This window comes from Canis lupus, chromosome 5, assembly GCF_003254725.2.
Source record: "Canis lupus dingo isolate Sandy chromosome 5, ASM325472v2, whole genome shotgun sequence".
NCBI lineage: Eukaryota > Metazoa > Chordata > Mammalia > Carnivora > Canidae > Canis > Canis lupus.
In genome coordinates this window covers 85200193-85214114 of record NC_064247.1, presented here as the reverse complement: position 1 = coordinate 85214114, position 13922 = coordinate 85200193, and the positions used below count along the sequence as shown (strand labels likewise).

Sequence of the window (13922 nt, the reverse complement as noted above, 5' to 3'; positions counted from 1 at the left end):
GGCTTTGTGGGGGGGATGGGGGTAGGAGAGAGGAAATGATAATGGATCTGCCTGTACTTTTTTTTAAACTGAAGAAATCTATGTACATATGGAGGATGGTAACTGGAGTTATTAAGCCCATAGTTTTAAAGATATATCTTGCTTGTGCTAATCCCCCATGTGTCAAAACAGGAAACATGAAATTATAGTCATTTAAGAAGCATTTATAGATACTATGTTAGGATCCTAAAGAGAAACTTCTAGATCTTAGGGATGAATCTACATTGGATAGCATTAAAATAAAATAACCATTTTTCTCAACATCCTCTCCCCTTTCAAAAATTTAATATATTGATCTCTTACTCATTCTTCATGAGCTCATTCAACTGTTGCCTCTTTGGTGACAGCTTCCGCAATCCGCCAAGGTAGATTATGTTTTGGGGAGTTTTTGTTTGTTTGTTTGTTATTTGCTCCACATCCCACAGTGCTTATCCCATGTTCCTACAATAGCACTTGCAACTGCCCTGCAATGGGTCTGTTTTTCAAGGCAAACTTTCCTGCTAATTCTCTGACCCCCTGACTTAGCTTATTTAATTCAGCCTGTAGCATCCATCTACTAATCATGCAACCAGAATATTAAGGCATGACAAGCCATTTTCAGTAATGACATCCAGAGATATCCATAAAAGCCAAACTCTAACGTCATCTTTCCATTCATTTGCCCTGCTGAACAGCATTCAGAGATGACTCCTGACTCAATTAATTTCCTTAAATATCTCTTTACCTGATCTGCCTTGGCACCACTTTCCCCAGTTGGTCTTGTTTCTCTCCTTGACTATGGTTTGGATTCTACCCCTAAGTAGACTACTAGCTTAAAAGTAAATACTCATAGCAATCATACTTGGCTCCAGGATCCTCAAAAGAGGATATTTAAAGGAGTCCTCCATAGAAAACTCATACATTGCCCCAATTATAAAACTAGAGAGCCTGTGTATAATCTCCTCTCCCTATATCCTTAATCCCTTTGATCAACCTCTGATATATTCACTACATGATCACTGAACACATGATGAGATTAAACCTTAGAACACTAGAGTATTATCCTCTGATAATCACAGTAAAATATCTTTATTTACTCTAATGACCTCCTTTAACCTCATCTCAATAAAGATACAATGAGTATCAGCTGTATGCTAGACAATAGAGTAATAGTTCTTTTTGTTAAAGATTTTTATTTATTTATTTGAAAGAGAGAGAGCAAGAGAGAGCACAGTGGAGGTGGGGAGAGAGAGAAGCAGGCTCTCCACTGAGCAGTTTGCCTAATGAGAGGCTTGACTTCATGACCCGAGCTATAGACAAATGCTTAACTGACTGAGTCACCCAGGCACACCTAGAGCTGTAGTTCTAAACAACACATCCTGGAGATGCTTACAATATAGTCCTAGAGACAAAGGAGCAAACAGACAGCCACAGTACAGCCCACAGTGAAGGTGTTTTAATGGGGAAATCTCAGATGCTAAGGGCATAGAGGAAGACAATGTATATACAAGACAAGGAGGAGTACAAGGGTAGATTCTAAAAGGAAATGACTCATAAAGGAAGACTGAGACTTAGCCAGGTGAAGAGAGAGGGAGAGCAATCCTCAGTGCTGCTCTTTTTTTCTCTTTTTTTCCAATACTTTTCAGGTATATTGAACACCCTGCAGTGTTTTAAACTACTTCTGCATAATCTCCTCACTTTTCTCTATCTTCTTCTACCCTATGTGTCGTTTGTAAAATCTACTCTGTAATTAGTCAGATAGCCTAAGTAATATAGCAACTCTATCTCAACATTGCTGGTTATGAAATCAAGATTTTATCACTAGGTCTGTAACAAAAACTATGAGTTGCGTTAGAAACTGTTTAACATGAGATCTTTGGGCTTGTTCCTCCCACCATCAATCTTATTTAAAAGATACAATTGGGTGTTCATAAGAAAATTGGTAAGATTATACCATTTAGTGACTGCAGAAGCTCAGTTCCTCGGAACTTAAACCAGGGTGTCAACTAATGTGTGACATTATATTACATGTCTGCTCTTATCTAAATAAGGCTGGTCTTAAGGACCTCCACGGGCCAAAAAGTCAGACTAAGTTTACAACCCCCTCTTTGAGTTGAAGAAATGCAGAAACTCTCTTGCCCACTGAGAACATGTCCTGCCTTGGCAAATGACTATCACCAAAAACAAAAGGAAAGTGATTGAATTAGCACCAAGTTAATAAGGTGAAGTAAAGATAGTGAAACAGAACACTGAATCTGGAGGTACTGGTAGGGGGCATGGTGATGTTGGACCTTGAAATTGGTTGAGACTTTTCTCATCACATAGGTCTCGGTTTCCACAAGATAGTCATTTTCCACCTCTTCCTGAGCATAACTTTTGTCCTCACTTCTGACTCTTTAATCCTAAAGGCTAAACTAAAACCTATCAGCCTCTCTTTTTGTCCAGACTCCAGGGCAAGGCTTTCATTCTTTTGGGCCCATCTTGACCATTTAAAGTGCTTAGAATAGGAAACAAAAACAAAGCAGTCACAATTACTTATTTTATGGTATCTGAAGTCTTGTGCTAAACTCAACTCATTACGTATTGTTGCTATTATCTCCATATCCTTGATTAGGAAACTAAAGTTCTAAACTTAAGGTATACTAACGGACATTACCTTAGCTTGGATTCAGAATCCATTTTCTCTGATTGCAAATGTCACACTCTATACTGGAAGAAGTCATTCTCTGTGACCTTATATATCTACGTAATGGAAACCAAATCCCTACCTTGCACTATTGTTACAAGAAATAGATTAAGGGCAGCCTGGGTGGCTCAGCGGTTTAGTGCTGCCTTCAGCCCAGGGCATGATCCTGGAGACCCTGGATCCAGTCCCAGTCCCACATCAGGCTTCCTTCATGGAACCTGCTTCTCCCCTCCCTCTGCCTATGTCTCTGCCTCTGTCTCTCTCTCTCTGTCTCTCTCATGAATAAATAAGTAAAATCTTAAAAAAAAAAAAAAAGAATAGATTAACATGGTAAGCAAAACACACTAATGCTCAATAAATAGCATTTAAATTTTTTTCTTTACCAGACTCCTTGCTAACAAGTAATATATTTTGTCCTCTACTAGAGTGCCCACTATATGTCAAATCCTTAAGAAACATTATTGCTATAAAGAAGTAATTGATAAAATGAATAAATTAAAATAATAAATAGATGAATGGATTGAAATCTCTTGATAGTCTTTTTTCCCCCTTGAGTTCTTCTAGATGTGTAACACCTTCAGTCTTCCAGAGACCAGGCAATAGAAGATTTGAAAGGAAGGGTCTACCAGACATCCTTATGCTCCCTGGGTGAAGAATTATGTTTCTTAGTCTTTCAATCATTTGCCCTTTCTCATGATCTTAATTGATGCTGGCTCCCTGGATCCTTCCAGTAATAGAATAAAAGGTAAATAGTGTTGGAGAAGCCTATTTCTACCACTATAGATGTAAATTCATTCTTAAGGTAACTTAAAATAATATCTTTCCATGAATTAATCATCAGGTATATATTGAGTCACTACTCATATGCCAGGGAGCTCTTTCAAATAAAAATATGAAAAAAAAAAACACAATTGGAATTGGAAAAAAGAAATTTCCAGCATTTTCATTATTGTAAAATTTTGTAGAAATTACAAATCTAAATGTGTATCAACAGACGGATACATTAAATCGTGGTACATTTATATCATCAATTACCATGCATCCATAAGTAGAATGATTGCGATATCTATATGCTGATATGGACAGCACTACAAAGCATAGTGCTAAATGAGAAAAAAGAGTATATTATGGATATGAACACAGGAAATTATTTTTAGAAAATATAGACCTATAATATGATTCTATTCCCATGTACAACTTCAAGGTCACAAATAATGTGCAAAATACAACCCCATTAATGTAAAACAAAGGTAAACACCATAGCATCCATACATATATGCATAAAAAGGAAAGTGATGGGATGCATACTAAGCTGTTGAAGGTGCTTCCCCCTGGAGGGAATTAGGAAATTTTAAGGAATTAGGTGACATTTTCATATCACGTGCTACATATTTATGATGTTTATGATTAAACAAACAAATAAAAGTGTTAGACCTTACTCCAAGATTTCACATTTCATAGGGATGATATGGTATGTGGGCATAAAATCACATTATAGGTCTATATTCCCTGTAGAAAAATCCCTTGTTCATATTCATAACACAGTCTTCTCATCTGCAATTTTTTGTGTGAAATAAAAACAGTTATGATAACAAGTAAATTAATTTGGTGCATCACCTGAATATCAAAGCAGGCCTTTAACTTGCTAATGGAAATGTCAAAAATGATCAAGTTCCTATTCTTTCATTTTACCTGTGTGAAAACCTAGGCACAGCGAAGGAATGTTACCTGACCAGATCACACAGCAAATTACTAGCAGAATCTAGGGAAATACGTGGATTGGAACCCACATTTGGATGGATTATTTGGGCGCTTCTTTTGATTCTAAAATCAAAGAGTAAATATAATTTGATGTACAACATATTAAGAAACTTGGTTATCTCAGTGGCTCCAGGATGTTTATTCCACAATACAAAGTAGGCAGAAGTGATAGTTAACAATTAAAAAACACTAAGGTAGGATCATGTTTTGCTGCCACTGTTAGGCTGCTGAATATCAGTCCTCCCATTTTCCTTTGATCTCAGTCTTGCAATTTGAAAACCAGAAGAGTGATAAATGGCCATGAAATGCAGACAAAGATTCCTTTTGTTTGTCTCACAAAATAGGAAGATGGTCGAATTGATCAGTCATCAAGGGTATAATGATCTGAAATAAATACCAGCTCCTTTGATGTGGCTTAGGGTGCCAGCATTGCGGAAAAGGATCATTCTCCTGACTTTCACATAATTGAATGACTATGTTGGTTTGTGAATGGGCTTCCTTAATTGCGCACTGGTAATTTGGCATCCTGACATAAGTGTACGGGAACTGTGATCCCTCACCCTGCACAAGGGAGAGAAGATTGAACTGAGAGGGATGAATGAGGAGAGAGGCTTCCAAATTAGAAATAATTGGAGCAGAGAGCAGGTGACAGGAAAAGGTACAGGAATTACTCCACCTTCCCTCAAAGAAATGACACTGAGTCATCTGTGCGAGGCCATAGCCTCGATCTCTGACAGGTGTGTATTTGTTTTTAGAAACCATCAAGCAAAGACTATAGCCTCTGGGATGTTTCCATTCAGAAGAAGGATGTACTCTAAAAGGCTTAGCCATCTCGGTCTTGAGGAAGCCTTAACATGAAAACACAAAGCCCCATGAGCTGATAGGTGAAAGGCATCCGAAAAGGTCAGGAAATATGAGCGATGTTAAAGACTAATAGTTTGGAAGAGTATAGATGTTAGAGCCAGCAAATATTGTTTGGGGAACCTGCCATTTTTATGTACCTACTGTGCTACCCTGGACAAATTAGTTTACTTTCCATAATCCAGTTTCTTCCTCCTTTTCAAAAAGATGACAATGGGATCACAATGGTCCTTTTGTGATGATTGAAAGAGTTTACGAAGGTGGGTACATTCCAGGAAAAAGGTCGAAGTGGTCATTGGGCCCTCCTCTTCCTTCCTGTCTTTTAGATTAGAATAAGATAAAGTTTATGGTGTCAACATTTTACCAAGTTTGAAAGGCCAATTGGTAGTCCCCACTTATTTATAAACACTTTTCTGGGGAATCTCTCCTTCTTCAACACACACACCCTAAGCATCATTTGTGACATGATATTTCTTGTAATTGTATATATAGAACCTCCATGACCATGATCATTTTAGTCTGTTATAGTTTTTACAAACAGTCTCAGACCCTACTCTCTAGTTTCATAATCTTCTCACTAGTATTTGAACATTTTCAAAGTTAGCTATCTTATCATTAATTCATGTATACACTGAGATTAAATTTTTCCAACCATCGCCAAATTTTTTTCCAGGATTATCATTAATTTATTTATACCTGTGTTCTTTGATTAATGAACTCCCGATGATTTTTCAAGTACTTCCTATGAGCCAAGGACTGGCCAAGGCACAGAACCAGGGATGTCTCCTACCTTCATCAAGCTTACTATCCAGAGGAAAATATAAATAAATACAAAAATGACCATGAAAGGAAAAAATATCTTAATATCTCTGTAATGAAGTCATAAAATACCAGGAGGACACTTGATGGGGAGAACTCCAGGTGTGTGCAGGGGTTACTCCCTTGAGTAAAAGATGTGCAATATGTAACATCTGTGTGCATGTGTATGTGATGATGACAGTGAGGATGACGATGCTACCCCAGGGAGAAGGCTAAGCTTGTGCCAAGGTTCTTAAACTAGAGGTGAAATGGCAGAGTCACGTGAAGGGCGGATCGGCATGCTGGAGAACAAATGGCTAAAGGGGTTATGGTAGGGGATTAGGTTGGAGGCACGAAACATATTAATCTCTCCAAGACTCAAGACTCAACCTCAGGTGACTTTGGCAGGGAGACCATTCATCCCCCCATCCCTTAAGCTCTGTTACCACGAATAACGTGCCTATGATAACTATCGTTTTGCTGACTCAGACAAAATTCTGCATTGCTTTTAGTTAAAATTGCAAATTCTACCCAAGAACACGGGCCCTTTCACACTCTTGCCTGTATCTTCCGGCAGGGAAAAAAAAAAAAAAACTAAATAAATGTGTATTAGATGAAATATCAATTATGGCTAACTAACGTCTTTCCCTTCTTCCTTGATAGGTAACCACTGCCAGTGGTTCTCAAACCACAGGGTTCTTCACATTATGCCTTTAAAGTGCCTTAATATTCAGACAGGCAAGGTTTTTATTCTCAAATTAGGTATAAAAAGTCGAGGTTAGGCCTGACGATATGAATGTTTAACAAGGAGATTCTCTGTTGGCAAACTAAAACTTGAGAACTAGCGTACTGTGTGAATTAATACTCTTTCAATTTCTGAATGAGAATTTGTTGATTGAATTATTTTATTCTAATAATAAGCCAATAGTTTTATCATTACCCCTGACTTGCCCAGTTCCTGGCTCATAGGAAGTACTTGAGAAATCATTTTAACCAAAGGTTAAACATTATTTTTATCTGCTCGTGTCGTAAGAAGAAGACTCTTAAAATTACACGTGTCCCGTAGGGATCCTGGACGCTGTCCCCTTGAGTGGTAGATACGGCCCATGTTGGGGATAGAGACTCTAGAGGAGGCTGAATCACACACCCGTGAGACATGAGTTTTCTTTCATTACCTGAGCTTTCACCTGGTGGAGACAAGGGGAGCTGGCCAACAAGTACCTGGACTTCTGCGAGGACATACTGACTGGCTAGTATGCTGTGCTTCCTGGCCTAAATCCTTCTGAGCAGCCGGCAATAGATGGGCCTTGTGATCGCCTTGGAATTCTTAATATTTATTTGAAAGTAAGAAGACGAGTCCCTGGCGGGCATTGTCCCTGATACTCCTATACATGCTTTCTCAAACTGCGTAATCCCATACCTTTCTCTCCTTGTTCCCAGGGTCTCTTCCTCGTAGGAAGAGTTCCCCACCCTTGTCCACCAGATAGGCTACAACCTCTCTTTCAAGGCTCAATTTAAACACTTCTTTAACTTTTTGTTCATTCTCAAGGCAGAAGAATGTGTCGCCTTCTCTGTGTTCACGTGGCACCACATCTGCGTTCTTGTTTTAGCACTTCACTGAGTTGCTGTCATCTTTGAGGTGTCTGTGTCTCCTCCTAGGGGCACAGTGTGTCTATGCATTTTGCATATCCACTGTCTTGCACAATTCTTGAAGCAGAAAAAAAATGATCAACTTTTTATGAAACTCCACTAAATCGCAGGGCTATAGCTGGACGTCTCGGGATCAAGTATAAATTATACCACTTCCTCAAGATTTAGGCAATAGCTAAATTTTACCTTAAGGGCTGTTATTCCTAAAATTCTTTATGTACCTCACCCATGGGATTTGGTCTCTGTCTTTTAAGAATTCATATTGCTGTAATTGTTGTGTGGTTGTATTATCAGGACTATACTTAAAGAAATTATTGTATGCCTACCTTTGTCCCCTCAGAATATCACACTCTTGAGAGAAGCAGCAATATCTTACTACTTATGTGGTTTAAAATACAAAACTGAGGTGTGAATGTAAAGGAAACATGCAAGGAAAGTTTGTTAAAATACATTCAACTGCAGCTTTATAATTTAATGATTTACAATTGTTGTTGGATAGGAATCTGCTTATGTAGGTTGTTAAAATGCATCTGGTTTTACTAATTTTAAAGAAATATATTTCACTTTGTTCTACAACCATTATTTCCATTTAAGCAGAAGTTTGTAGCTCCCAAACCACCTTCATATGCATTGTCATCTGATCCAGATACTAGTGTCTTATAAACATGGAGAAGGCATGGAATAAAGGGCAGAGTGATGATTTAGAGCCACACCAAGCCGTGTTCCACTCTGACTCCAGCCCTTGGACCAGCCATGTAAATTATTTCATGCAATTTCGTATATAAAATGAAGATATCGGAGTCTGCTATTATTGATAATATTGTGAAGTTCTGTCAGTGATTACCTTCTTTTGGAAAGTAAGCAAAGAAAAAAATATTTCAGCCTCGTTATGGTTGCAATTACTTGGATGAAAGGGAGAAGCAATAATCAATTACCGTTGAGTATAAGAATATGAGTCCCTAGTGTTAAACAATGTCATTCTTCCGAGCAACATCAAGGGATTTTAATAAATAGGAATTAGATTTCTACTTCTGTTATGCACATTTTCAGAGATCCTAAGTAGACACGTGACAACATCATTTTGTGAGTGAAGAATTTTGGAAGAGAGGGTAAAACGAAGAGTAGACTCATCCTGCCACTGAGCAGGACCAGAGCTGGCACTATAAGACCAGCCTGAGGAACTGGGAAGAACCATAAGTTCTCATGATACTTGACTCCCTGGTTTTCCTTTTAACTTTAGCTGGAAACGAGAGCTTAGTACTCACTATTTGCTACTCACTTCATTTACAAAACTAAATGTGCTTAGTAAATTAGAGTATCATGTCTACAGTCTAAGGAGGAGATTAGGTGGCCCAAGTTGTAGATGCTATTCCTATCTCCTATGTCCAATTCACCACAAACATGGGGATAAAACACACACGAAAAAAACAAAACAAACCTTCTATTCTGATTTTAAAGAGTCTACTGTGAAAAACACATAATGATAAAGCACATCTAATTTGATCCCTGTGTGGATTGGCGGCAATACGAAATTGTAATGCCTGTGTCCCCTACCACCCTGCCCCTGAAGCATCAGGGATTTCATTTAAGCAGATAGATAGATAAGTAAGGAGGCAGGTAGCTGGCTAGCTGGAGAGGTAACTATCTAGCCAGACAGATAGATATAAAGATAAGGCCAGAGGTATTTAGTTTCCCTACATCATGGCCTCAAAGTTGTTCATGTAATAGTAATCCCTACACCCACTCACACACATGCACACCAGACTGCCTGAATTTCCCTGTTTTGTCTCTGTTACTACTGTGTCCCCACCCCCACCCCCCATATGCTTCCTATTTTAGTGGATGTGTCACTTCTCTGGGTCTGTTGATTTACTTATAAATTTGAATATAATTCCATATTTATTAGTCTTATAATAATTTAATAAATATGGAACAAGAAGGAGGCAGATAATTTCAGCAGGTTCCAGTTCACCAACTTGAAACAAGTATGCTATTTTCCATAATCAATATATTTTTGATTAATGAGTATAAAAAGTAACAGTCTCTACTTATCACCCCTTGCATATTTCTCTGTAGATATTGAAGATTTATTTATTTTCATTGTTCATTTTCCCATTTGTGGGTTTAATTATTTTCCTTTGAGGTCCCACAAAAAACGTGGGAGGTGCCTCTCCTGGTAGCCCTCCAGCCTTCCAGCTGAGAAGCACACAGGGCCCTTTGTAAATAATGAACTAATCAATTTTCACTTTACCGTTCTCATTTTAATTCATATAGCTAGGTTTTTCAGATCTGAGTGATTGTAAAAATTAAGATTTGATTAAATGTATTAAATAAATGAGTAAGATGTTTCTCCAGCTCTTTAGTGATTAAAATAAGGGGAAAAAAAAGTATGTTTCTCAAAATGATACAGGAGCAAAGTTAATGAGTTTACGTGTATTACTATTGCTTGCATTAATTATAGCTATTCTCTTTCATTTTTAATTTCTTTTTTAAAAAATATTTTTTTTTTTATTTATTCATGAGAGGCAGAGAGAGAGAGGCAGAGACACAGGCAGAGGGAGAAGCAGGCTCCTTGCAGGGAGCCCGATGTGGGGCTCTATCTAGGGACACCAGGATCACGCCATGAACCAAAGGCAGATGCTCAACCACCGAGCACCTTCATTTTTAATCTCAAAGTACTTTCTATCAATGATAATTAATTGGAAAGACCACTCTGAGGCTTTCTGACACAGACCTGGAAAAGAGATCTGATTTTAGTTTTACCTCTTCATTGGAATACAAGCCAATAATTTACATGCCTCATGATATCTTGCAGCTTTGGAAAAGTACCTCCAGGTTTTACATCATCTTGTGTGCACACAGAGTATAATGAATTAGTCAATTCAAAAATATTTGAAACTAGTTTCAGAGGGAAAAAGGAAGAAATAGGAATAGAGGAAAAAACCCCACACCCCTTGACATACTACTGAAATACTGACAGTAAAACAACCACCAATGTTACCTCATTTACAAAAGATGTCAGGTTTTCTGTGCCATTTCTCCAAGCCTAGTATTAAAACAAAGCAAAACAAAACAAAACAAAAACAAAATGTTGCATAGAATTCTATAATGGATGAAAGTTGGTGTATGTAACTATCTCTCATTACCAATGTGAGCATTTAGTCCAGTTCCAATTTTGCTATTGAAAGTTTTTAATAAAATGCCCCTTTGCTTTGTTCTACATAGACAAGGTTTTGAGTTGATTATTGCTTTTGTTTTGATTGATGTTGCGATTTTTCTTTCCTCTTGGATAAATATCTGTGAATACAAATACTGAACAAAAGCAGTGCGTATTGAAAATATCTACAGATGCTGACAAGTTTTGGTCTAAAAATACTAGGCCAATTTTCATTTCCATTACATATTTATGAAACTATGCTGTACCCCACACTGTTTCCACTATTGAGTATTAATAATATTTCCTTTATTTATTTTTAAATAATATTTCCTTCAAATTTTTTTTTCAATTGTACCTATAGTTAATAATGACATAAATTAAAAAAAAATGTTAGGAAAGGTAGACTTCATGCTAACTGTGCTTACCACATTAAAATAAATTTTAAAACAAACATACAAACAACACAGCTGTTGATATATTATGCATTTCTTTGATTACTATTGAAGTTCAACCTCTCCAGTGCTTATGGTTTTTTAATATATCCTTGTCACTCTGTAGACTGTTTATATGATGTTTTCTGTTTTTATTGGTATGTTGCTCATTTTTCTTTTGATTTTTTATTTGTCCCTTAAAATTATAGTAAGTAGTCAACCAATGTTATACAAGTTTATAGTGCTCCCAAGGAGGGGAATCTCTTATATACTAACACATGCTAGCCAGTGTCAACTCCTCCCTATTTCTTATACGATAAAGTCTCATCCATTTTTTTAAGATGTATTTATTTATTTGAGAGAGAGAGTCTGCACATGCTTGTGCACATATGTGTGAGGAGGGGCAGAAGGAGGAGGAGAGAGAGAATCCTCAAGCAGCTGAGCATGGAGCATGGCATGGGGCTTGATCCCAGGACCCTGAGATCATGACCTGAGCTGAAACCAAGAGTCAGATACTTAACAGACTGAGCCACACAGATGCCCCAAAGTCTCATCTTTTTAATCTTCCATTTTTTAAAAACAATTTTATATATTTATTCATGAGAGACATGGAAAGAGGAAGAGACACAGGCAGAGGGAGAGGCAGGCTCCCCCCTCGATCCCATGGGACTCGATCCCATGACCCCAGGGTCACGATCTGAGCCAAAGGCAGACACTCAAGCACTGAGTCACCTAAGTGCCCCTTAATCTTCTATTTAAGTGTTTCTGTGATCTTTTCTATTTTACTATTTCATTTTAAGTTTTAGCTTTCTCTTTTGTTAATATCCTTACTGAATCTTGTGATGTTTCTGAACTTGCTTTTTTTTTTTTAAGGTTTTATCTATTTATGCATGAGAAACACAGAGGCAGAGCCAGGGGCAGAGGGAGAAGCCGGTTCCATGCAGGGAGCCCGACGTGCGACCTGATCCCAGGACCCGGGGGTCACACTCTGAGCTGAAGGCGGACGCTTAACCACAGAGCCACCCAGGTGCCCCTAAACTTGCTTTTAAATTCTACCTGGCATAAACCTAGGATAACATTGGTTTGCAAGAAATCTTTGTTGAATGAATCAACTCAAATTGGCCGTCGTCTACTCAAGAGTCAGCCAACATTCTCTCACAGGTAGTACCCAGTTCCTAGTTTGCACACTTCTGACATATTTCTCTATCGATGTTTCAAGAAATTTTAACAGAGTGCCTGGAAGAAATCAGTTGTTCTAGTATAGATTATTCTGAGCTGCTCCAGTAAAAGAACTGTCATGTCATAGATGTGTTTCTCAGAGCAGGAAAAGTTGAAAGCAGTCCTCATCAGATCATAATAACGAACGATGGTTTTTCATTCTCAGATCCCTAAAGAATAATCTGTATGAAGTGTTTAGCATAGGACATGGCAAATTTGCAGTCTCACAAAAAAATATTAAAGGACATCATTTTTATTTGTTGAGAATCATAGTTTTTGCTACTTTAGATTATTTTTGCATATATGTCCACTCTCTCTGCCCCTAATTAATCACATGTGGATAAACTGACTTTCCCTATCAAATGATGTGGCCTTGATTGTGTGACTAGTTTGACCAAAGGGTGTTGGCAAAAGTGATGAAAGTAGAAGCCTCCTATGTGTTTGACCAGAGTTTGACTTGGCTTTTGCACATCAGTGACCCACCATGAGCAAAGTACGCCATAGGCATCGGCTGGCCCTGGATTCTGGGCCCCAGAACAAAAGCTCATAGAGCATATCTGAACCTAATCCAGAGCCTAAAGCCATGCTTAACTGCATCTTCATGCTGAAGTGGCTGAGATGCAGATAAGCTCAGCCAAATCACAGCTGACCTGTAACGCCTTGAGTGTAAGAACAAATGCAGATTGTCATAAGCCACTGAGTTTTGGGATCATCTGTTATATCAAGAGTACAATAGCTAAAAGGTGTATTACTGGTGCTCAGCAGCACCCATAATAATAGTAATAGATTGCCAAGTGACTCCTATAGGTTTTCTCATGTAATTTTCCCATAATTATAGAACGTTTTATCATCCTCAGACACAGAGTTTAAAAAAACATGCTAAAAAAAAAAGGTGATGCACTAAAGATTGGAACCCAGGCTTTCTGAACCCATGTTCTCTATGACCATATCACGTAGCCCCTTTAAATATCCAAAATGTGACTTCCCAAGGAGATAACACAAGGTGTGTGTGTGTTTTTAGACTTTATTTTTATTTATGAGAGAGAGAGAGAGAGAGAGACTGACCATGAGTGAGCAGAGGGAGGTGCAGAGGGGAAGGGAGAGAAAATCTGAAGCAGACTCTGTGCTCAGAGCAGAGCTGACTCAGAGCTCGATGTCACCATGGCGAGATCACGAACTGAACCAAAACCAAGAGTAAGAGGCTTAACCAACTGAGCACTCAGGCCCCTCAACATGAGGTGTTTTAAGGGTTTTGCAAGCATTTTTGATATTTTGTGAATATCGGGAATCTGACTCAATCTGACATTAAGAATATGGGGTAAAGAAGTAACTCCCAATCTCA

General features: G+C 38.1%; 1 long non-coding RNA gene across 1 annotated transcript in view; it reads left to right on the top strand.

Moving 5' to 3' along the window:
* The window catches only part of LOC125755056 (uncharacterized), a 138002-nt gene extending 125485 nt beyond the window's left edge, over nucleotides 1-12517 (top strand). The window contains exon 3 of the long non-coding RNA XR_007410563.1: nucleotides 12236-12517. This is a non-coding gene — a long non-coding RNA (uncharacterized LOC125755056). The remainder of the gene's footprint in view (nucleotides 1-12235) is intronic.
* Nucleotides 12518-13922: the final 1405 nt, after the last annotated feature.